The sequence below is a fragment of the Plectrocnemia conspersa genome, unplaced genomic scaffold, assembly GCF_051122295.1.
Source record: "Plectrocnemia conspersa isolate PC_06_02 unplaced genomic scaffold, ASM5112229v1 ptg000009l, whole genome shotgun sequence".
Taxonomy (NCBI): domain Eukaryota; kingdom Metazoa; phylum Arthropoda; class Insecta; order Trichoptera; family Polycentropodidae; genus Plectrocnemia; species Plectrocnemia conspersa.
Window position 1 is genome coordinate 23,062,934 of NW_028277173.1, and position 23,546 is coordinate 23,086,479.

General features: G+C 34.1%; 1 protein-coding gene and 3 long non-coding RNA genes across 24 annotated transcripts in view; 2 read left to right on the plus strand and 2 right to left on the minus strand.

The window, feature by feature from the left end:
- ps (RNA-binding protein Nova-1-like protein passilla) overlaps window positions 1-23,546 on the minus strand; it is a 47,034-nt gene that overhangs the window by 16,724 nt on the left and 6,764 nt on the right. The gene's annotated exons all lie outside the window — the stretch shown is intronic.
- On the plus strand, window positions 11,362-14,700 carry LOC148232286 (uncharacterized). Its single transcript, XR_015810702.1, has 2 exons — window positions 11,362-12,872; window positions 12,936-14,700. It is a non-coding gene; the product is annotated as an uncharacterized LOC148232286 (long non-coding RNA).
- LOC148232287 (uncharacterized) lies at window positions 14,588-20,022 on the minus strand. The gene is made up of 2 exons (XR_015810704.1): window positions 15,386-20,022; window positions 14,588-15,195 (listed from the first exon to the last, which is right to left on the minus strand). It is a non-coding gene; the product is annotated as an uncharacterized LOC148232287 (long non-coding RNA).
- LOC148232288 (uncharacterized) lies at window positions 17,178-23,231 on the plus strand. The gene is made up of 2 exons (XR_015810705.1): window positions 17,178-20,322; window positions 20,611-23,231. It is a non-coding gene; the product is annotated as an uncharacterized LOC148232288 (long non-coding RNA).

Below are 23,546 nucleotides of genomic sequence, written 5' to 3' on the forward strand. Positions count from 1 at the left end.
TGTTGGGAATAAATACGCAAAAAATATATTTTAAAGTTAAGCTCAAGCCCACCTCGGCCGCTTGAGACGATCATTAGATCATCTCCTGATTCGAATATAATGTAAGCTTTATAAATATAGCAATCGCATTGCCAATGTAATATATAAATTAAGATCGATAACAAAACAGAAAGTGAAAAGTAAGCAGCAGTTGTTATCCTCTGGTTAATGACCGCAATCAAATTATCTAGTTTTTTCTACTCGAATGTGTATATATTTTTTGCATTGACTTTTCATGTTCAAGCGATTTAATTGCAAAATCATAATGAATATGAACACAATGTTTATATTTTAATTAACGTCACAATAAATAATATGTAACTGTTCCATTCAGCTTCAGCTGTAAAACCTTTCTGGATAAATTGACAAAACCACGATTATATTCGTATGATAACATATGCGAAGCACACATCTGTTCCAATCATTTTTTGTTATAAATTATAGTAATATTACTCTATTAAAGTTATTTTCCATATTTTAAAGCATGCATAAATCTCCCGTTCGTTTCATACATGCAATATCTTTAACTTATAATCGCATTTTGAGCCATCATAAAATTCAGCGTCGGTAAGCAATTGCCCACTTGACCCAGTAGAAGTAGATAATGCGCCATTGCGCACACGAGCACAGTCTCAAACATTATACGAAAGAGTGTCGAAGAAAGACGACGCTCTGCACGCATAGATAAAATTTCACTCCTGTATATGTATGCAAATTAACCCGCTTTAAGAACACCTCTATGAATATTGACGGTGACGTCAGAGCGGATAACTTGTTTCAGTACTACACATTACACTTCATAGCTGAGCGAATAAAGATCGCGTTTCAACTTTATTGAACACGATGAATAGAGGAGCGTCGGTCGGTATGCTGGAATAGGGAGATAGTGACTGGTTCCCATAGAATTCATAGATATTCGCTGACGTGTGTATCATATATAATATATTTAATATAATACGGTAGATATTTGATAGCTGTAAATATTTCTGTGCAATATGACCGATTTGCACGGCTAGTGATTCATCATCCAAGACGATGTCAGTTTAGCAGTATGACAAAGCGCATTGTTAGCGACGATGATAATGATGATGCAACGCGGGCATGTTGGAACTATTTCCGTATGGTGAAGATGCAACGGCTGCATTGCGAATTGCAAAATTAGAGACGCAGTTTCGCAAGGACGAAAAACTATAATACGACTATTTGCAAGCACAAGCCGATCGCTACAACTACAACGAAAGTAAACTGTCATGGGTGAAAGTAACAATTGATGGAAAAGTTCTCATTAGTTCAATATAAATATATTAGTAAATTTTTTTTCTCTCCAAGTTCCCGAAAGTTCAGAATTGAGTTTTCATCTTCGTGCAAGAAAATTATTCGTTCTTGTTTGTTTCGCCAGACCACCACATCCAACGTGTGTGTGCCTGTGTATTTAAATCAATAATCTCACGACTCAAACACGGCTCTATAATACCGGAAAGGGTTAATATGTAACACGGTCAAAATTGGTCAACGTCTTCCGTCGTGCAGAAAGCATTATAAGTGCTCGCTATTCTTAAATCGATTCTGTGTATGATAAGTGTTAATGTGTTTGGTATTAAAAATAATAATATAACTTTTATCATATTCAATTTGTAGACATGAAACGTGTTCTGTAAATATGAATAATAAAGTCATTGTCGATACAGACACGCGCAGACATCCTAAAAAATCGTTAAATTTATTTTGGGACAAGGGTAGACACTCGGAGGGTGTTGTGTGGGGGTAATTGCCTCCTAGCTAAGAACTTCCACTTGTATGCAAGAAAATTTGTATTATGCTTATAAATAAAACGCCAGATGTTATCGGTTACATTATTTAAAAATCAATACAATTTTTTTATGTTATTATAAAAAATCAAAGGTTGAAAGTCACAAGGAGCTACGTTTATCTCGCGCGATAACAGATATATTATTAATGTAATACTACACTATGATTATACGATTTCATATCTTATCAGTTTACCGAAACGACGTAACGTTAGATCATAAAGTCGCAACGAAGAACCCAAAATAGTATACATATGTAAATGTATATCCATTTGGACAAGTATTTTGATTCATTTAACACATAAATATATCTTAAAATTTGGCTCTAACGTTAAAATTAGCAGTCACAAAATATATTCAAGTAAATTATATAGATTCCGTGCCAAACCTTTGATTATTACACACTATAAAACGTGAATTTTAGTTTTACATTTTTACGGCGAAAATTTTTAGGTCATCTTATGAATTGTGTAATTTTTTTTATTGGAATCTTGCCAAAAAACTAAGCGTTGAAATTTGCTGCTAGTTTAAATGCACGGTTATCCATTCCACGCTGATTTCAATGAAATAATTATTCGGGTGCAAACGCACTGTCCAGGCCAAAGTTACGGCAAGTAAGGTAAAGGTCACCCTTTCTGACTTCCTAAACCATATTTATGCGAAATCTAACTCGATTATTCCAGAGTTATTTGAGCAATCTTAAGCACTGCGTAACATATGGCGGCCTTTTGTCAAAAGAATAGTTCACGCCTTCGCAGGGACTATCATCTGGGGGAGAGGGAGGCAGGTGGAGACATTTGCCCCCCCCTCGAATTTTGCCAAAACAATTCATGTCATTAATTGAAATACTATAAATTTTAACGAAATCGAAATATTAAAAAAACTACCACTGAGTGGAAAATTTTACTCCCCCCCCCCCCGCCTGAAAAAAGCTTAAATGACGTATCGGATTCTAAACCATACATTTTCGGGTTATCTTTCAAAGAAAATTTTTGGGTTTATTTATGGGTTTTTTTTCGTATTTATTCCGTAAATATTTTTTAAAATATGCAATTTCAGTGAAATCATATCGAAATACATATTCACTGGTAAAAATATATTTTTATCAGTGAAAATATAATATATCTGGCTTTTTCATACGTAATAATATATACATTCACATACTTATTTATTTACATGCGCTATGTATAAATGTGTATTTTTTAGTGAAGTTATATTTTCACTAGTGAAGTCCAAATATATTTTCACCAGTAGATATAAATTTCTAGCAGAAAAAATATAATTAAACTGATGGTGCAAGTGAAATTATATGCTACTGTAAAATGACCATTTTCAGTACAAACCCAAACCTAATCTGCATAAATTAATCATAACCAACTTGACATAATAAAAGTTATAAAACTAATGATAGTTTTAGAACTTTCATAGGGTCAAGTCCAAAATACAAACTAAGCCAACTCAACTCTCAGGGGAAAATAAGCAGAAGAAGTACAGACAGACGTCGCGTCTCGCATATAGTTCCATAGTTTGTCTGCGATATTACACTGTTTTAAAAATATGAAGCCTATCCTTACCGACATTAAAGTACATTTACCGTCAGTGTATACAAACCGAATTTTGGTCAATAGGAGGGTGCATAAACAATTATCACTTCTCAGAAGTCAAAAATTTACGTCAAAAGCAAAAGTCATGTCTGTGCCGTTGCAGTGGGAACGCTCGGTAACGAGTGTTCCCACTGCGACGGCACGATTTTATTGCTTTTGACATGGATTTTTGACTTCTGAGAAGGAATAATTGTTTTTTGTGCTCTACTATTGGTCAAAATTCGGTTTAGATATGCTTCATTCGATTGTCAGTTATTGTAAATCGTAACATTGTTATAAAAAGTCCAAATATGAACGCTAGATAACCGAGCGTTCCCACTGTAACTTGAACTTGGCGAGAAAAATGCATGTCATTTAATGAAAAATACTATGAATCTTCATGAAATCGAAATATTAAAAAATAAAACGATCACTGACTGGCGAACCTTTGCCCCCTAGAAAAAGTTGAAACGATGTCCCTGCATTTGACATTTTGAATACGCGTGATTATTGACAGCTGTCTGATTTACAGTGCAGCAAACATATGAAACTCGAATTGGATCACTCTGCATTGATAATGCTGATAATTCACTTTTCTAAAAATTATATTTAACTAGTACAATTAGGTCGAACACAAGCATTATAAAAATATTGTAGTATTTGCATCAAAGAATAAAAAATGTGGTGCCGACACGATCTTATTACAAATATTATATATTATTTTTTGCGCTCTTCTATTGTTCAAAATTGCGTTTAGATATGCTTCATTCGATTCTCACTATTGCAAGTATACTGTTATAAAAGTCTTAATATAAACGCAAGTTGAGGGGGGAAGAGAGGGGGGAGGTGAGGCTATATGTCCAACTTGAATTTGGCCAGAAAATGCATGTCATTTAATGAAATACTATAAAACTTAATGAAATCGACCACTGATTGGCTATCTTTTGCGTTCCCCAAGGTTTCAACATGGGTCCTCTGTTCTTCTCGTTATCAGTGACATAAATACTACAGTAAAAAAATCATTTTTTTTTGTATGTCATTGATTTAAACTTATTTAAATGCAACCGATCTTTACGGTATGATTTAGATTTTTTGTGGAGATGCCTTTTAGTATCTGAAAATCAAAGTGAGCATGTTTTAAATGCAGTAAATCAACCGCGTAAAGCGACATTGGCTAATTTATACTCAGGAAATTCCGAGTAAATTCCTAGCTTTTCCCGGTCGTCGGCGTGTCTAATTCGCTGAAAATCTTTCCAGCTATTTTCAGCGTATATTAAGCGACCAAATTAGGGGTAGCGAACCACTCGTCGCGAGCCGCCTCTGCTTTCGTGCCGGGGACGGAAAACTTTCCAAGTATCAAGTGTATGAAATATTAAATCGACACAAACGCAATTACGCACACGCGACGTCCCTGCGGCGTTTGTTGGTTTATTTACGCGAAAGCGTGTAACTTAGCCCTTAGCCTACTATTCGGCTGATAATAAATTGATCGCATCACACCTCGGGGATTTCGCCGGCTTTAACTAAACTTTGGCAGGGTATGCATGCATACACATAAAACCGCGATAAAATATAAAAAGGTCGATAACCGTCATATTAGAACAAATGAATCGTGTATCGCTATACTATACTCTCGATTCAAATCGATGCACTAAAAAAATGGATCTATTTAGAAAAAAAGCTTATAAATACGCGTATCGGTTTGTTTAAAATAGACTACGACGGAATAAATAAACAGGCGAGTATCAGAAGTTGCGCATAAATAGAACCAAAGAATGAAACCGTCGCATATTTATAACACAGCGCCACTCTAGTGAATGCGATTCTTATTACTATTACGACTCAGGCGAAAAGCGGCACTTAAGAATAATTGACACTACAACAAAACTGCTCCTTTTTACCACAAAGATAAGATAGTATAAAATCATTAAAGTTGAAAGGAACGTATGATTCTAAATCACGTATTTTTAACGGCAAAAATATTATTGTATATTGTCATTATATCAAAGCTTTCAATTAATATGAATTTATACAATTTTTATTGCGGGAAGTTGTTTATAGCATCTTCTTGTATGATAATATTTTTTTCAAATATGTAATTGTACTACATAATACGAAATTACATCAGTGACACTATAAAAAGTCTCATTTAGATAGTCAGATAGCTAGAGGACGTCCGGTTTGCGGAATCAGGTCACAACAGCAACTAATTTTCATTTTTTTTCTAGTGAAAATCAAGGTCTCGCGTCGCGCGCCTGTGATGACACAGTGCTCTCGAAAAAAAGGAGACAGTGAAATTGGAACGGTACCAAAGATGTGTCGCTCTCTATTTTTCCGACAGCAGAATAGGTCGAACTACAAAGCACCAAAAGACCCTCCCACCGATCGCGTGCCTTCGGCGTCGTTTTGTAGGAACTCTGTGTCATTGTAACACCAAATTATGTATTGTGCATGTGCCTATATAGATATCCGTGTACCAAACGACCGGGTGACATTATCTGCCGCCTACCTGTTGTGCGTTCAAGGTGCGCTACTGCTTGCTACATATACATACCTATGCACAATTGACAACGTGGTGAAAAAATAACAACATTCAATCGGTAGCAAAGCAAACGGAACGAGAGAGAGAGAGCGCGCATTGTGTGCCAAATCGGGCAGGGTCCCGCACCGCAGCGTTTGACCTCATAAAATATTGTTTTCCCGGCCCACAGTACGAATAGTAGCTGAACTTCACTCGCTAGGCTGGCCAATGTGTCATGTATCTTTTGAAGTGTGCTGCTCAACCCAGTTTTCATATTTCGTAAAGATATATTTCCGATTCCTTCGAAAACTTTTGACATCGCACATTAATTATGATTATTGGTGCTAAATCGGATTTCCGTTCGGCTCTGTTTTGATAAAAGATACAAGATTTATAAACCCTACTTTTATGATATACTTCAGCAAACTTGGCGACAAACAGCGAACAAGAATTCGTCTGTAATAAATGGATACGAAACGCGTTCAAGTTAACCCTTTTAGAACAAATTTACACACCCAAGATATTTTTGGACATGTGTTACCACAATTCATATGCAGTGAAAATATAACATCGACTTAATTAATGCGATAATAATAATTACACCATCCACAAAATTACTAACGGTATGTTGTAATACACGTCGAATGACAAAATTTGTCCGAAAAGCTCATTTAGTAATGCGGATGTGCTGTGCGATTATTTTCGAAGAACTACGATAGTGAAATCGATAATTAATTACAGAATAACATAATTAAATATTCGTTACTAAATGCAGTTTTAATGAACTGTAAATATTATAGTCTTATCATATCTACATGTAAAATAAATACGGTCATTAGTTTAGCGGTCAAGGTGCATATATACCAATAAGCAATTAGCACGATCAAATCACATGAAAGCAAACTGCGAAAACCGCAAAATGTATATAGTATACATTTCGTGAAATTGAACAACGCGTACAATATTATTTGAACGTGTACGTTTCCCATTTATTTGGACGAGATAAGCCACATTAATCGAGGGGGTTCTGACGTCTCGGAGTATCTTCCCCATCGTTGAAATATAACGACATAAAAACGACATTTACGTATAATGGATACCGTACAGTGCGCCATTATACGTAACAATTGTATGAATTCCGCGCCTAATTATCACATCACAAATTATACAATCAAATGCGGGTGTTTATAATTTACGACTGTAATAAAATTAATCGTTCTAGTTTACCCAGCATTGGCAACAATCGCAACAGTGACGACGATAATAAAAATCAAATTTGTAATATACGAATCTAAGATAACATCGTGTATCTGCTTTCAGGCGCGTCTTTTCGTTTTCACCGTGAGATTGAATAGGTAGACGGAGCGCGACCGACCGCTACCTCTCCCCATACCAGAAATCCCAAATCCGCAATATAATTCATACTCGCAAAATTTCCATCTACAATTCCTTTTGGAATACACTATCATTCAGTGATGTCGTCATTCTCTAGAATGTGTAACTTGGGGATACTTTTACCTGCTCGGCAGAGATATTTGACTACTACCAATGTTTTTTTGTAACTTTTTGACGCTTACTCGTATACGCATAACTGCTTGTTTGTCACTCAAATCTATTAATTTCATGAACGTTTTAGCGCGTCTTTTTCAATTAATTTTACATTGACAATTTTATGTTTTTATAAAATATAAACATGGAATATAGTATGTACGTACATATATAAAAGGGATTTACATGTAAATTCAAATTAAAATCGCAGGTTATTCAAAACAGTGCTATTGAAAAATTGTTAAATTTGCTTTTCATATATAAAAACTAAAATTTTGCCTATAATATTCTTCCTAAATATGAATTAATAACGGTAACCAAAAAAATCCTAAAGAGAAAATAGATTATATTCAATTTAAATTTAGAAAACAGCTACAAATTTATGAAATTAGATCTGCCAATGATTTACACATCGCATAAGTATTTTCTGTGAAGTTTGGCACAATATATTACCTTTAATGATTTACCAAAATCAACTAGAAAAATTTGCGAATAAATTATAAAATATATTTTTTGAGAAATTTATAAAGCATTTTTTATTATATAAAATTAAATTTGTACGAATATTTTAAAAATGTTTTCAACCACAGCCCTTTTTATAACGCTGCATAAGAAAAAAATGGGTTCATGTCTAACATACATACCTCTTGGAAGGTTTTAATAGGGTCTGAGAATAACAAAAAATATGTTTACAAATTTTTAACAATCAAACTAGTCTTATTTTTGCTAAAGTAATAAAAAAAACACTCAGATGAGAACCCTTTCCGAAGGTGTTCGTGCCAGATGTTTGAAAATATGCATACTTTCTCGGAAAATTAAAATTATTTGAAAAACGAACATTTTTTTGCGATTTTCTATTACCCTAACCGGCCGGCGATTTTATCTTTGCTTTGGTGATCTAAGAACCCGCTCCTATATGAACAAATTACGCATGGAAATTGGAAAATGCAAAACGATTCACGGCTAAATTTTTTTCGATAATCCAAAAAGGTTTTTTTATATTGTTTTTGTAAAGTAGCAAGATCTGGTATTGATAAAAGTCTCACGATTATTATTGACAGGCATAGGGGTTTAAATTTTTTGTTAAAACAATCGGAAAATATTAATTTTGAGCTAAGCTCGAAATTTCAACGGGCAATTAAATGGAAAAGATATAATCGAAGAAACCAGACATTGATTTCATTAATTAAATATTTGTAAAATCCAGAATCTTTCATCAGTCAAAAAAAGAATGACTTTTTTAGTTATTCTTCAAAAGCACAAATATGTAAAATGGGAAAATAAATTATTCGCAGATTATTTAATGGCTCGACAAATTCCATGGACCCTCGCAACTGAAAATTGATCACTGGCGTAACAATTAGAGAAAGAAATTTCTTTCAGCATTACCAACCAACATCTTACAGATTAATGGAGAAAGAATTCAAAATATTTGAATCTACGGGCAAGACAGCAAATAATTTACAGTGCATATTTGCCTTGCTGTCGATAAAACATCATCTACACAAAACGAGAGGTAGACAAAAAAAAAGAACGAGGAAGTTTGATTCTACTTTAATTGTATTATATACATTTTTTTATTCATCAAAATTTCTCGAGAAATTTGAGAAGTGAAATCGAAAATTCGATAAACCCTTTGACTAAATAGATGTTTTTATACTTTCGATAATTAGTTTTATATTGTAATTATCTGATTTAATATGTAAGTGTATCGCGAAGGAATACATAAAATATAAACATTTTATTCGACTTATTTATAAGATGCATTGATTAGTGTTGCTACCTAGAAACCATCAATACTTTGACGTCTTTTTAGCCAATCATGTTCGTCACTCGCGACAGCCTAGGTAGGAGGTCGCGCCTAGTTAGTACTGTACTGAAGCGAAAGGCCGTCTATGTGAGTTTATGAACGAGGCCTAAGGACCAAAGGGGAGGAAGCGTTGTCGATAGCTCAGTTATAATATATGTATATAAACGTATAAATCGAACGAAAGGTGTATTTTATAAGTAATTCATTTGTAATTAAAAGTCAGTACGTCGGTATTGATCGATACGGTGGCGAAGAATCACCCGTACGACGCAAACTGACAAAATGTACGTTGAGATATGTACGGCAGGCGCGACCCCGTATGACGTCATGGGCTGAAGTGGCACACGCTCGACATGATATTCGCAAGTGCACACATACATATATGGATCTCATTTTTTTCACTCCGCGCACTAGATTTTTGCTCGTGAATTATACAATATATAGACATATACAATACGTCACAAGTGAGCTGAACGTCAGAGGCATTAGCACTAATTGAACGTATGCTAATTACCAATGTATCTGGTTCAGAATCTCGTTGCTTCGAACCGAACGAAGGCGAAACTTGTACGTGGGCTACTTTTCAAGGACGGGTCGCAGCCGCGGGCGAAAGTCAATCACAATTGCAACTTTCTTAGATTACATCAATTTCGTCATCGAACGTGACGCGGTTGCGAAATCGGCTTCGTACGATTGTTTGACGAAGAATTTAACGTCTTTTGGACACAAAATAGACGTACGGTAAACGACAGACACTTGTACAAACACAGCACTTTTTTATTACGGAAGACAAAAGAAACAATACTCTTGTATACTACATAGTCCCGATGGCCGGGAAAAAGTCGTATCGATCGCGAGTTTATTTTAAGCGCTTTTACACGTTACGACTTTCGCTAACCTTAATTGTCATTTCTTTGTGCGATTTAGCTTATCCTAGAAACGGCGTTAGAGTGACCTACAAAACATTATAGCAAAAAATAATAGTTTTAACATGAAGTATAAGGTGAAAGCAAGCTTTCATGATTTATCGAGACAATAAATTGTGTCTATAAACTGATTCATAAAATTTTCATCGACATTATCAGAGGTCAAACGATCATGACGTTGTCTACATCAGATCCATTATCGTTAAATTCGTTTCACAATGTATTGTGTTATCTGATAATTAAAACAAAATAAACGCGTGAGGTTATCACATTCAATATGAACTAACGTATACTATTTCATGTTTAGTATTACAAATGAAGCCGTAAGTTTCATTTCGTAAGAATGTTAAATGTGTATTACAAATGAAGATTGGAAAAGTGCGATTTATCGGCAAGATAACGATATTCTTAGTATAAACAATAAGTAGGCTAAATATATATGTATGTACATATATGGCAAAAAATTATACCACAATCTAATCAGAGTTTGAAACGTCTAAAAACGGCAGGCGAAAATTAATTTAAATTGGAGGCTGTGTTTACAGTCTTTAGCGAGCCAATCGTGACAAAGCATGACATTGTAGCATCTGTCGTGCACGTATTGCGCGCTGACAACGGGAAACGGAAATCCACGTCTTTTAATATTGCAGAACGTTTAAATATTATTTAATTCTATACATTTAAATGAAATCAAATATATGTATTTTTCAATATATATTGAATTATAAATAAATCTATCTGAAAAAAAATGTTTTTTGGAAAGGGTGAGGCTACAAATAGTTTTTTAATACAAAATACTGCTATATAGATACGTCATGAATAGTAAAATTGATTAAAATTAGTATAACAAGAAAAGGTTCCATTTCAATTTGCATTAATTAAGAGTATTCCAGATCCAGACAAAGGTTAACAATCAAGAACCGGCTTTTCCATATTTATAGAATGTACCTTGGTTTATTTATTGGAAAATATTTCAGAACGCCCAACGCATACCGATGCTAATCTATCTCAATCTTTATAACGTAAGAATTAAAATAATACGATTATTAATCCACTATAATTTAATTTTCAACACACAAATCGACGATTACATTTGAATGTCAGCAGTGGTAAATATTACATATTCTTTTTTATCATTATTGTGTAAGGGTTAAAAACCTGTCGACACGAATGGAACTCAACCGATCCAAAGTATTTATACGTGACTCTGACACGACTGCGAGTTATTTGCCTTTGTGTTGCGCTCAATATCGATGATTGAATTGCAGAAAGAAGCGCAAAAAACACGGCTTGTATAATACGAACCAACAATTCACAATAAAAGAGTAGCCAATCGGTAACAATATTTAAGTTTCATTATCTAATGAAAAAAGTTATGAAAGCCACAATGGCGAGGTCGTCAAATAAATAGGTGACGTCTTCATGTTTGCGCCGAGTTTCATATACAATAGTGCAGCACTACTGATAACAACGCTGATAAAATAAAACGCGTTCGATCGCCTTAAAGAAAACCGGATAAGGCACGCAGTGTTTATTCAAACACAGCTAGGAATGTTTATTAAAAAGTGAATAAACCAGTTTTCCATCGGGGAATTTTAATAATTAAACCATCCAATTAAATCACATTAAAAACAAGTTTTCCACCTCCAATGAAAATCTCGGAAAAGCAAATTAAAAATTTATAAATCAAACCAACGCGTCGTTAGAATTTATATATAGAAAATTTGTAAATATAACATTCGCTACAAAAATAAAATATCATAAATTTGGGAATCATGCAACTCTATCCGTTTGCTTTGATATAAATAGTGCGGTAACCAAACGGTTTTTTAAAGTTTATAATTAAATATAGTAACGCCAGATAACCTACAGATAGTTGCGTCCGCTTATCAAGATTTAAAAAAACGACTACAGCGTTGTAAATCCTATGTAACATGACATATTTCCATATTCTAGCTTATCGAGTTTTAGGCCCTTATCACTTTTACAATTTATTCAACCAAGCCTAAAATTGAATTAACCCTTCGATTGCTTGTTTGGTTAAACTACAAACTGGTTCAATACGTATTATGTATTAATTGCACAAAATTTTTCAAGAGAAAAAACCTTTTCTTAGCGTCATATACAAAAGTAATCTAACTTGTTGCCGAACTTTTTATTAAAAAAAACACAAATTTAAGGATAACTTCGGTTTTTTTTATTAATCGAACATTTGATGTACTTCATTTATTATGAAAAATAATATCAATTAAATGACCTTTTGCAGCATCCGATCCTTTCGATGTAATTTTGTACATTTCGGGCGGTATATGGACAGGTGTTGGTTTTTAGGTGCTCAAACGTTTTGGGTTTATCGGCGTAGACACAACTAGCCCCAGAAAAAATATCCAACGGCGTTAAATTGCATGATCTTGGCAACCAGTTAACGTCACCAAAACGTAAAATAATGCAAACTTTTCACGCAAAACATCCAACGTTGCACATGATTGTGGCAAGTTGCGTCGTGTTGTTGGAACCACATATCTTCGATTTCGTGCCAAAAATAATCGGATATCATGCGACTATAGCGCTCACTATTGTCTGTCCTTCATCGTTTTCAAAAAAGTAAGGCTCAATGACGCCGCCTGACCACAATGCGCACCAAACAGTCACTTTTTGGCATGAAATGTTGACATAAATACATTCAGTACCTATACAAAGCCAAAGGGTCAGTGTATAATACGATACAATGCGCAGTTTGAGATTATGCATTCCATAGAAACTACATAATTGCCAATTCTACTGATTTTTTAACCGTCGTTACGCATAAGATATTTATAAGACAATAACAAATAGCGCGTTTCCGCCTTAAATCATCGCATTGGTCCGATCATCAAGATTTTTTTCTGATTCTATAAGGGTATATAAGCTAGGACGCCAAGATCTTCATTCAGAACTACTATCACTTCGTTTCCGACTTGGAATAAACGAGAGTTCAACCGAACTCGCATCAAGCGGAGCTACATCTAGTATCAACCAAGACGGCAAAGACAGTCGTCCTATAATCTTCTCTAATCTGTCGTATCAAAAGAAGCGAAAGAACTAGTTTTTTTAAATATGCTACAGTAAACACTGAAGATACACGATTTTCAATGCACACGAGCGTTTGATATCGATCGTCTCTGCCACTCTCCTACAATGGAGCGTCGCTCGTGATCCGAGAGCCGGTCGTTCGATTACATCAGAGGCTAACCAGGTGACATTGTTTAGAAAATCCTCGTCCGAGTAGCGGACGCCCTTGGCGCTGCTCAAAGTGAGGCGCGACTAGTGAAAGGATGCTGCAGCAGCACCGGCAGACAAAGCATAGCGGCGCAATACCCGACAAACACACAGGCACACGAGTGTCTCAGGACGACAAGGAGACGCCTCGTTACGATAACATAATTACTTATCGTTGCGAGAGCCCGAGCAGCGCGATGCCGCTGGCAGAACGGCGCGCGACTTGGCGAATCGTCGGCTGCACCGGTAATTGGGTTAACCGAAATAGCGCACTGCGTACTGTATGTATGTACTAACTACTGGTACAACACACAGCTGTAGCACTTTTCAGAATTGAATCGATTGCTGCCGCCGCGGAAATGCGGTTATAATCGGGTGCCATCGCAAAGCTTAAAAACCCCGTATGGTTAACCCATTTAAATATATAAACCTGGATCACTTTCAACACGCCTAATAATAATTAAAAGAGTTTTACACTTTAATTAGCGACATTTATAGGGCTTCACTCCTATCTTTTAAATGTAAATATGCCAATATTTTATATTATTATAGGTAGCCGGATGAAACAGAAGATAACAGAACATGTCGAATCAGAATTGTGACAAAACAGAACAAGTTAAAAAATAGATTTAATATTAATTTTATATTGGCAACTAATTATTTGATAACAGTTAAATAAAATAATTCGTCAGTATATAATACATTTTTGATCAGTAAAATAAAATAAATTGTACCTAAATATAAATCAGTTATTATTTAATGCTGTGCTCCACTAGCGAATTTTGCTTTAAAATATAGTTGTATCAACTATTAAGGCCAAAATGTTCCGAACGTTGAGGTTAGGTTTGGGTTTGAACAGCAAATGGACGTTTCGCAACTATCACTAATTTAAAAACCAATCATTTATTGTAATCATGAAGCATCATATATTAAATGCTGATCTATTCATTTTAATCACTTTATTTAAGTACCTTTTTTTATATTATTTATTAATGGAGCCTCCCACAACATGGTTACCTGCCATATAATTTTCCTGTATCGATCGATCATATTCGATTACTCATGTTTTGAGATAAGCATATACATAACATATATTTTTATCCTTCCAACTGGATCGAGTTTCGACATAAGCTTTTTTGAACTTCAATAAAGCAAGATCTTTTGTTACCCCAATGCGTCATGACGTTATCTATATGTCATAACGTCCTTTGTTCATTATTGGTTAATCAAATTTATTTCAGAGACGCACTATTTACAATTTTATTCAAATTAGAAATGTCTATACGCATTTAATAGATGCATCATTTAAAATCAATTTATGTTTCAAATACTAAATATTAACCGGTATCGAGACCTTCGATCGACTTGTTATCTATTAAACTACGTTTATATTTGGATAGCATTGTATTTATACATAAAATATAATAAATACAATAGGTTAAGGGTCGCTAGTTTATCATTCACCACAGGCATTATCAGTTTAAACGAGACCAAAAAAACATTTTCACCGTGGCGGAAATGCGCATTGCAGGCAAACTTAGATTTACATTGCGACGTCGTTAATAAATAGGCGAGCAGTTTTCACGTCTTGTATGAGTTGAGCGCCAAAAATCACTTGATCGGATCCAGTGGCGTAGCTATGGGGGGGCGGACCGCCACAGGCGGCACTTGCTTGGGGGCGGCATATTCGCGATGGGATCGTCTAGTGTGGTTCTTAACCCTGAATGCACTAAAACATATATAAATCCACGAATAACAAGAGCTTAATAATAACCAATTTATGCTGATTTTATGACCCTGCAAAAAATGTATGGGGGGCGGCAATTTTAAGGATCGCCCTAGGCGGCACGTACCCTAGCTACGCCACTGATTGGATCGTCGCCACTTGACACTTAGCCATGATTTACTTATGGATGGAAGTGATTTTTTGAGTTATCGAATACGTATGTAAAATTGTCCTTCATCATAAAATATTATATATAAATCGTGAATGTAATAATCATAATTTATTATCGGTAATAATTTACCACATAAATATTGATTGCAAAGAACTTATGAACGACGCGACGAAGCAATTATTTACAATGTGATAATCACGAATCGAAGCAAAATAACGCACACAAGAGCGATGCTGTTTGCACTGTGACCATACTTAATCTTCCCAGCTATGCAAACAATCCGAAAACGATTAAAACGACACGCTTCGAGTGTTTTGCATTCCGCGGATACTAATCTTTGAACCTGTAAATGTATGCAAAAAGTGCACACATCACATTTTTTGCAACTATACTTAAATGATTAATCAAGTCAATAAATTACTTATAAATACTCTGACCGGAAAGTTGAGTCGATACTACGTCGTTTTGACTACATTGATTAGCTTTAAAGATTCTGCGTATGGAAAAATGTATTGATTGTATTGAGAATTGTAAGCTTTCACTGCATCCTAATATAAATTATGACAATAATATTTATTTTGATAAAGATATACAAATATGTACAGATATTGAATGTATACAATATAATAAAAAAGTACATCTCCTTCTCACTAAAGAATATTGATAACAAAAGAGAGCCTTCATTAAACGTACAGAGTATAAAAAATATGAGCTTTCTTTGAAAGCGCGACTCAAATGAATTAGCTTCGATTGCCTAGCAAGATTCTAATGTCCTGAAATATAGGTATTTTAGGTAAGTCACATTCACACATTCGTGTATAAAAATAGCTATAGAAACGATCACACTTATATAAATGACTAATTACGTAGCAAATGAATGGATGAGACTTGAAAGTTGTGCAATGTTAAAATATTATGTAACTGTATATTGATAATATTTTCCAGTAAACTTTTAATAGGCGTAAAAAACGAAAGACCGGTTATAGACGATTCTCGTCTCGAAAACCAGATGTTTGATCTTTTACTTGTTTAAAAATGAGAATGATCTTCCGCGTGTAATTTGTCATTGGTAAAACGGCTACAAATGTCAAATATTTGCGAATTGCTATGTGTGTGTTTGTATACCCAAACGGTAAACTATTTCCATATTTGCGTTCAAATGACAAGCAAGCTTGACGGTAGTTTTGTGGATTTGCCGACGAGCGTGAAGATAAGAACAAAAGGAGCTCAAAGTATGAATACGATTCATTTTCCCATTATGTTTACCGATATTGACATGCGTAATTCACGTTAACGCTGATTTATTAACGATTTGAAAAGCTGTTTGCAAACATTTCGAACATACAATGTTGTTGGATAATGCATGCGTATATGCAACGGCGACGGCATGCACATGAATCATATATGCAAATAACAAACAAATCCAAAAATGTAAGCAATGCCAATATAAATACCGGAAACAGAGTTCTCTCGTTCGATATGCGCAGAAGAGAGCGCCTCGATACATCCACACATAAAAATACTAGAATGTTGTAATTCAAAAAACAGACTTGTGTTGTAAAGATCGTATCCGAACCTATGTATATTCCGAGAAGATCGACAAAAGATATTCAAAGTTACGTTCAGTGAGTGTTACATTGACCCGAAAACCTTGGAGTTGGATCAACAAACATCTGAAATATTTATAGGTGTGGGAGAATTCAAAATCACATATTTAGTTCTGGTAAGAAATAACGGCAAATATTAACTAAAAATTCTCTTAAAATGTTATTTATTACGTTGATTATTTTTTGGGCTTATATACATTATGGTGTCGACCTTTTTAGTATGAGTTTAATCTGAAACACAGTGCCACGAGAAATATTAATTTAAAATTTGGCGAGGGTACTATTAGTCAGAGAACTGCATCGAAAAATTACTTAGTGGCGATATCAACATTGAAAACGTGCCCCATGAAAGACCTCTCTACTTTTGATGAATAAATAAACTGTTGAATCTAATCTAAAATATAATAAGATACCATAGAAAAATCGAAAAATTGACTAATGGGTACCGCATGAAGTAACCGAGAGGCGAAAACAACATTTCATTAGTTCATATAAACAATAGGGAACTACTAGTTAAGAATGTTAATTGGATTCTCGACGATAACTAGAATAAATCAGGACAATGGAAAGACCGCAAAAGCTCCAAAACCAAGTTTGTATCTGACAAAAATATGGTGACAGTATGGCTGTGTTCTAGAAGAATTATTCATAAATCGTTTCTTTAACCAGACGTTAATATTATAGCAGAATAATATTATAGGAAATATAAATCATATGTACATAAAAAAATAATTATAAAATTGATTTTGATAAACATACTTTAAGCAATATTATTCTATGATAATGCGAGACCCAGTGGAGCGTAGCCGGAGCGCTAATTTTAGCCCAACTCCCCCCCCTCCACCCGTTATGCATGTATATGTGATTTTAAAAATAACGAAATTTGAAAATTTTGAATAAAATATTATATTGTGGGGGCCTATTTATTTATAATGACAAAAACTAGGCGCCACACATGTAACACTGATGTGAAGGCGGCGTATGGGAACTGTTATGTTTTACTTAGTTCCTGCAAATTATGCTTGGATACGAATCACAAGAGTCACATTGAAGCGTATACTAAAAAAACTTTAAACTGCTATTTTGTGTACAAATTTATTAGTACGAACCGGTTTAGTAGTTGCGATATCAGGAGCGCGTACTGAGTGAACAGGTCGTATTAGTCAGTACGTGAAGTTGACAATTAGTTTATTATTTTAACTATTGGGAAAGTTCATTTTTTCTTAATTCCTGCAATTATACTTGGATACGAATCTCAAAAGTAGTGTCGAAGCTTATACTTAAAAAGCACAGCTTGAAACTATTATTTCGGGTATAAATGTATTAATTCGAACGGCCTTTTCAAATCAAACCGAAGCAGGAGCGCCAGTGATGTAGTTTTAAAAATATGTACCGGAACGCTACTCCCTTTTGGGGTAATCAATGTGAACATGGAGACAAATATCATGATTATTTTATTTATTGCGTTGCAGTGTGCTGTTTAAAAAAGATTTGTCTTGTAATAAATTTTACCAGATCTTTTAAGAAATCGTTCCTGTTAGGAATATCAGTACTGGAACGACGTTCCAGCCACACTACACCACTGCCGAGACCTAATAGTACATTAACTACTGTTACAAAATTAAACGAATTAGGATTAGGAATTTTACCTCATCCCTCATATTCCCCTACAGATTTATAATCCTTTTAAACATTTAGATTTTCTTTGAAATCTAAATTTAATCATCTACAGTGATTTTATTATAGCCTTCGACTATTTCACAACCAATAAAAATGTTTTTTTTATAGGCAATGGATTAATTCATAGCTAAATCATTGCAAAAACCATATCATATGAAATAATATAATATTAACAGTTTATACTGTTATTATTACTTTAAAGCTAATACTATACAAGAACATTTTATTGCTGAATTTGTTTATTAAGGTCATGAAGCAATATGCAATAAACATTTTAATATATAATGTACATTTGTACATATAATATACTGAACAATATGTATATATAAGTACATACATACTTATGTATGTACACATCTATTACATAATTTATATTAATAGCGGTTTAAACTTAATTATCAATTTTAGGATTATTTAACAACATTTAGAAGTAGATATTGCAACAACATGAAGCTGAAACCAGGAAAATCAGTACCGTATTTTTATCAATAAATTGTAAGCTAGTCAATTTATTTTTTTAGCACTTTACGGACAATGAATGGGTTTGTGATAGTTGTACTCTTGTACTAGAGATTCTAATTCCATACAATAAACACAAATATTTCGTGTATTATACAACATGTAGCACACAGCATATAGCCAGTTACGTAACAACTTTTAAAACCTGCGCCTTTTATAAACCGTTAGGCATTTTCTAATTTCGTATAAGCGAGAAAGAGAGAGAGGAACCAGCATCGCTAGAAAAACTCGTTTATGTGTAAATTAATTTCGCCGGATAGATGATGATCTACACGCCGAAATGTCACACGATGCGTGCAGAGATATCAAAAAACCAAGAGGTAAAAAATCATATGTATTTACATGTGTACAAATACATCCAGGTTGAACGGACGCGATTTTAATGATGCGCGTTTTGGAAATATCAGTTAAAATTAAACGAATCTTCGCGTTCGTGTTTTATTTACACGGAAATAAATTTAGAGATTGGCGTAAATAAAAATATCATAACCCCAATATAAATATCAACGTCGACTCATTTATTTGATTAATGATGATAAGTTGGATCTTTTTAAAAGTATGACAGCTGACTTTTAAAAGAGCGATATATTCTAGCTGGCTATTTTATATGTAGTCTTTGGAAAACCTAAACACTCCTTATTTATAAACGTATTTAAATCATCGTATTGGAATTTAGTCGGTGAAGGTCGTCCGTTTGCTTTGCTTGCTCACCCTATTGCATATGGATGATGATTTCACCTTGCAGGACTCAAAATGGCAACAAGTGCAACATTCGCTATAGTGAATGAACGCTATTGAATCAATTACATAAATACAGTGAATGTTTTAACACTTTAATTACAACAATTACGATTACGATGATACAGAGGAATACAAAAAATATAAAAATAACGGTAAAAGTAGTATTTGTATTATTACGATGAATTGCCAAAACAAATCATTAATGGTGTTTATTAAAATGAAACATATAGATTATTTGTCACGTAATGAACATTATCGATAATTTATAAATGTCGATTTAACAAGATTAGATAAAGATTATGATTTAATTTTGACTTATCAAGCACTACATGTGCATTATTATTATAAAATAATAATTATTAGTAATGGTTAATAGTATAATCAGTGGCGTAGCTATGGGGGGGGGGGGGAGAGAGTACGGGCCGCTCCGGGCGGCACTTGCTTGGGGGCGGCATATTCGCGATGGGATCGTCTAGTGTGGTTCTCAACCCTAAATGCACTAAAACATATATAAATCTACGAATAACAAGAGCTTAATAATAACCAATTTATTATTTTAAGAAATGCTGATTTTATGATCCTACAAAAAATGTATGGGGGGGGGGCGGCGGCAATTTTAAGGATCGCCCTGGGCGGCACATATCCTAGCTACGCCACTGAGTATCATACAAGTGCTTAATGAATTTCACTGATATTTGAGCTTCCAATTGTAAAATATAAAATAATTGTAATGAGAAGAAAGAGAATTTAATAATATTATATATAATGATAAAAATCTGAAATTGCTTTCTGTCGACTGTCTGTAAGAAATACTACAATACACTTCAGATTTTTTTCTCGTTATTTATATAGGTATTTCATCGAGAGGTCTTTTGTAAAATTTCTCGGAATTCATATTAAATGCAGTAGATGCACAACTGCACGCGGAGGCGCGTCACCCGCAAACAATAAACGGAGACAGCATCAAACAACACCACGCGCAATTTCCCCGTCGATTATTGGCAATCCGCGTTTTTGGCAAAGCTCGTCTTCTATGACGTTACGTTTACGTAACGCATAACATAGTATAGTTACAACGAAACTAAACGTTTTCACTTTCGACGCCGAGAGACCGGTAAGCGCCGTCGAACAATTAACCGGGATTAGCTGGTTGGAAACCGATCCGCGTCCGAAATTGTTTGCTTTTGTCTGTCACTAACGTCAAGTGTTACGTTAATGGAGAAAAAAAAATACACACACATGTTGTATCAAGTTTTCCGGGGAACTCGACATATGAACCGAATCTAAAATTACATCTGTTCATACGAGTAGCCCTCGAGATTGCATACATTATTATGTAATGTGGATAGAATTGCTACGCAGGTAAGCCGGAAAATGTTAAATCGCTTATTCGCATCGATGAATCCAATTTCAAAAATTTACAAGGGAGACGAATTCAGTAGCGATTGTAATTAATGCCGAAATTGGACCTGACAAGATTACTTATGATGAAACGCGCATTCCAATTACAAAATATTTCGTGGAAATAAAGTGTTGTGCGGTAATAAAGATAAAATGGAAAATAGCTCTTTGAAAGTTATTTACACGCTCTTGGATGTTTACGTTCGAGTCTCGAATTTATCGCTCGAAAACGAGGATATTTATGAAGAAATATTACTCTTATGAGCAACATACATATATGCCCATTGATACTTGTCATATTAATGAATGTTTATTAAAAACTTTAAAGCGATGGGCAAAGATAAAACAGCCGATGAAAAACTAATGTATTCTTGGGATGCTTACTGCCAATATCGACTTTAAAAAATATGATGCAGGTTATTAAATTGTATGTATTTAGCAGAATAAACATATTTAAAAACAACGACAGTTGAGAAGCTGGATGACTGGTTTAACCCTTTGAGTGGTGAGTTAATATTTGTTAGTATACACTATAGGTATATTACATATTATTCCATAATTATTTCTGTTATTTTATATTGCATTTATTTTAAATATAGAAAAAAAATCGGTGATTCTCAACGTTTTATTACTTGTATGTATTTTACTACATTTTTGTATTATTTTTGTTATGTTCATTAAATTCGTACTCTTTTTTATTTATTTGTATTATTTACAGTAAATCAAATTTAAAAAAATATTAGATATTATATGTAAAATATACTATTTGGATTGCCTTAAAACGGTGAAAGATCGACCACCGTTGAAATGGTTGAGGGGAGCTTTCTCGAGCGTTGACGTTCTAACCATAACGGTTAATAATAAGGGACGAAATCTTGACTCTATAGAATCATTTCCGAGCATCGACAATTTGCGACACTACCTCTGAGCAACAGTTAATACATGCTACGTTGAGAATGCAACAAATTGTATCTCAACGCTCCTATCAAAAATAAACTAGGATCCAAATACGGATACGATCCCTACTTACTTTTGTAGAGATGTAGATTTATATATTATTCGATTCGCTGGGATTCCAGACAAATGAGCCATATTCTATAGATCCATTACGATCGACTACCTGAAAGAACCGGTTATTTTTTTAACCTCTTAACAGTTCCTTATTACGTGATTAAATTAAATACTTGATTTATAATGGACAGTTAAATTTGTCAAATTTAATTTAAAAGTTAAATGTACCCGTCATAAAATAAACAGTACGCAGAGCGGATGACTATAAAATTCGTCACAAAGCAGCCACGCATCGGCTCTAATATAAGGAACGACAAAATTAATCCTGTTGAAAACACTTCAAAATTCAATGACGGCTTTTTACGTCACGCCCATTATGTGTGAAATATAATTAAGACGCCCTTAGGCGTCATGCCCGGTTAAGAAGTTAATTTCTATGAGATGGGAATTAGTGATTATTATATAATTATAATTTCTATCGATCCACAGAATAACATTTCTTATTTTTTTCAAATCTCGCGGGTGAATAATTTAAATAAAATCGAGTTAAGTCGTGCATTTATATAAGCACTTTCAGGTCATTAGTATATAATAAAAATGTTGAGTTCTCAATTGTCGCATATGTAGGCATCTCAATTGATAAAGAGAAAAGGAGCATACAATTCAAATTGAATACCTGTAATATTCCAGAAAGAGGAAAAAACTCGTCGGAGATACGGCGGACACTAAAGTAATTCGAAAAGAGCTAATGAAGCGTTCGAGAAACAGGCGAGTAGGTTTAACTTCCGGAGAAAAATTTTATAACAAACTTTGTCAAATGCTCTTGATAGTCGATATGGTTTAAGAATCAAAGGAAAGGCACAAAACATTGTAGCTGGCCCACTAAAGTCTGCATACATTGATTATATATCAAACTGAAGGAACGGGGCGTGATAGCCATATCATTACCGCCCTTCACCGAAATATAATTTCAGAAAATGTAGGAAAATAAACATGGATTTTGATTTACTATATAGTGGACTTAATTAAATTTTCACTGACAATTTGTTTAAATGATAAAACCATTGTGTGTGTTTTTATTTTATTTTTGGGGAACTTTTTGAACCGAACCAATGAATGGAACGTCCAATGAAAAAACTCATTATTATCGACTCGTTTCTAAAAGCAATGATGATACAGAGCAATAAAATGCTACA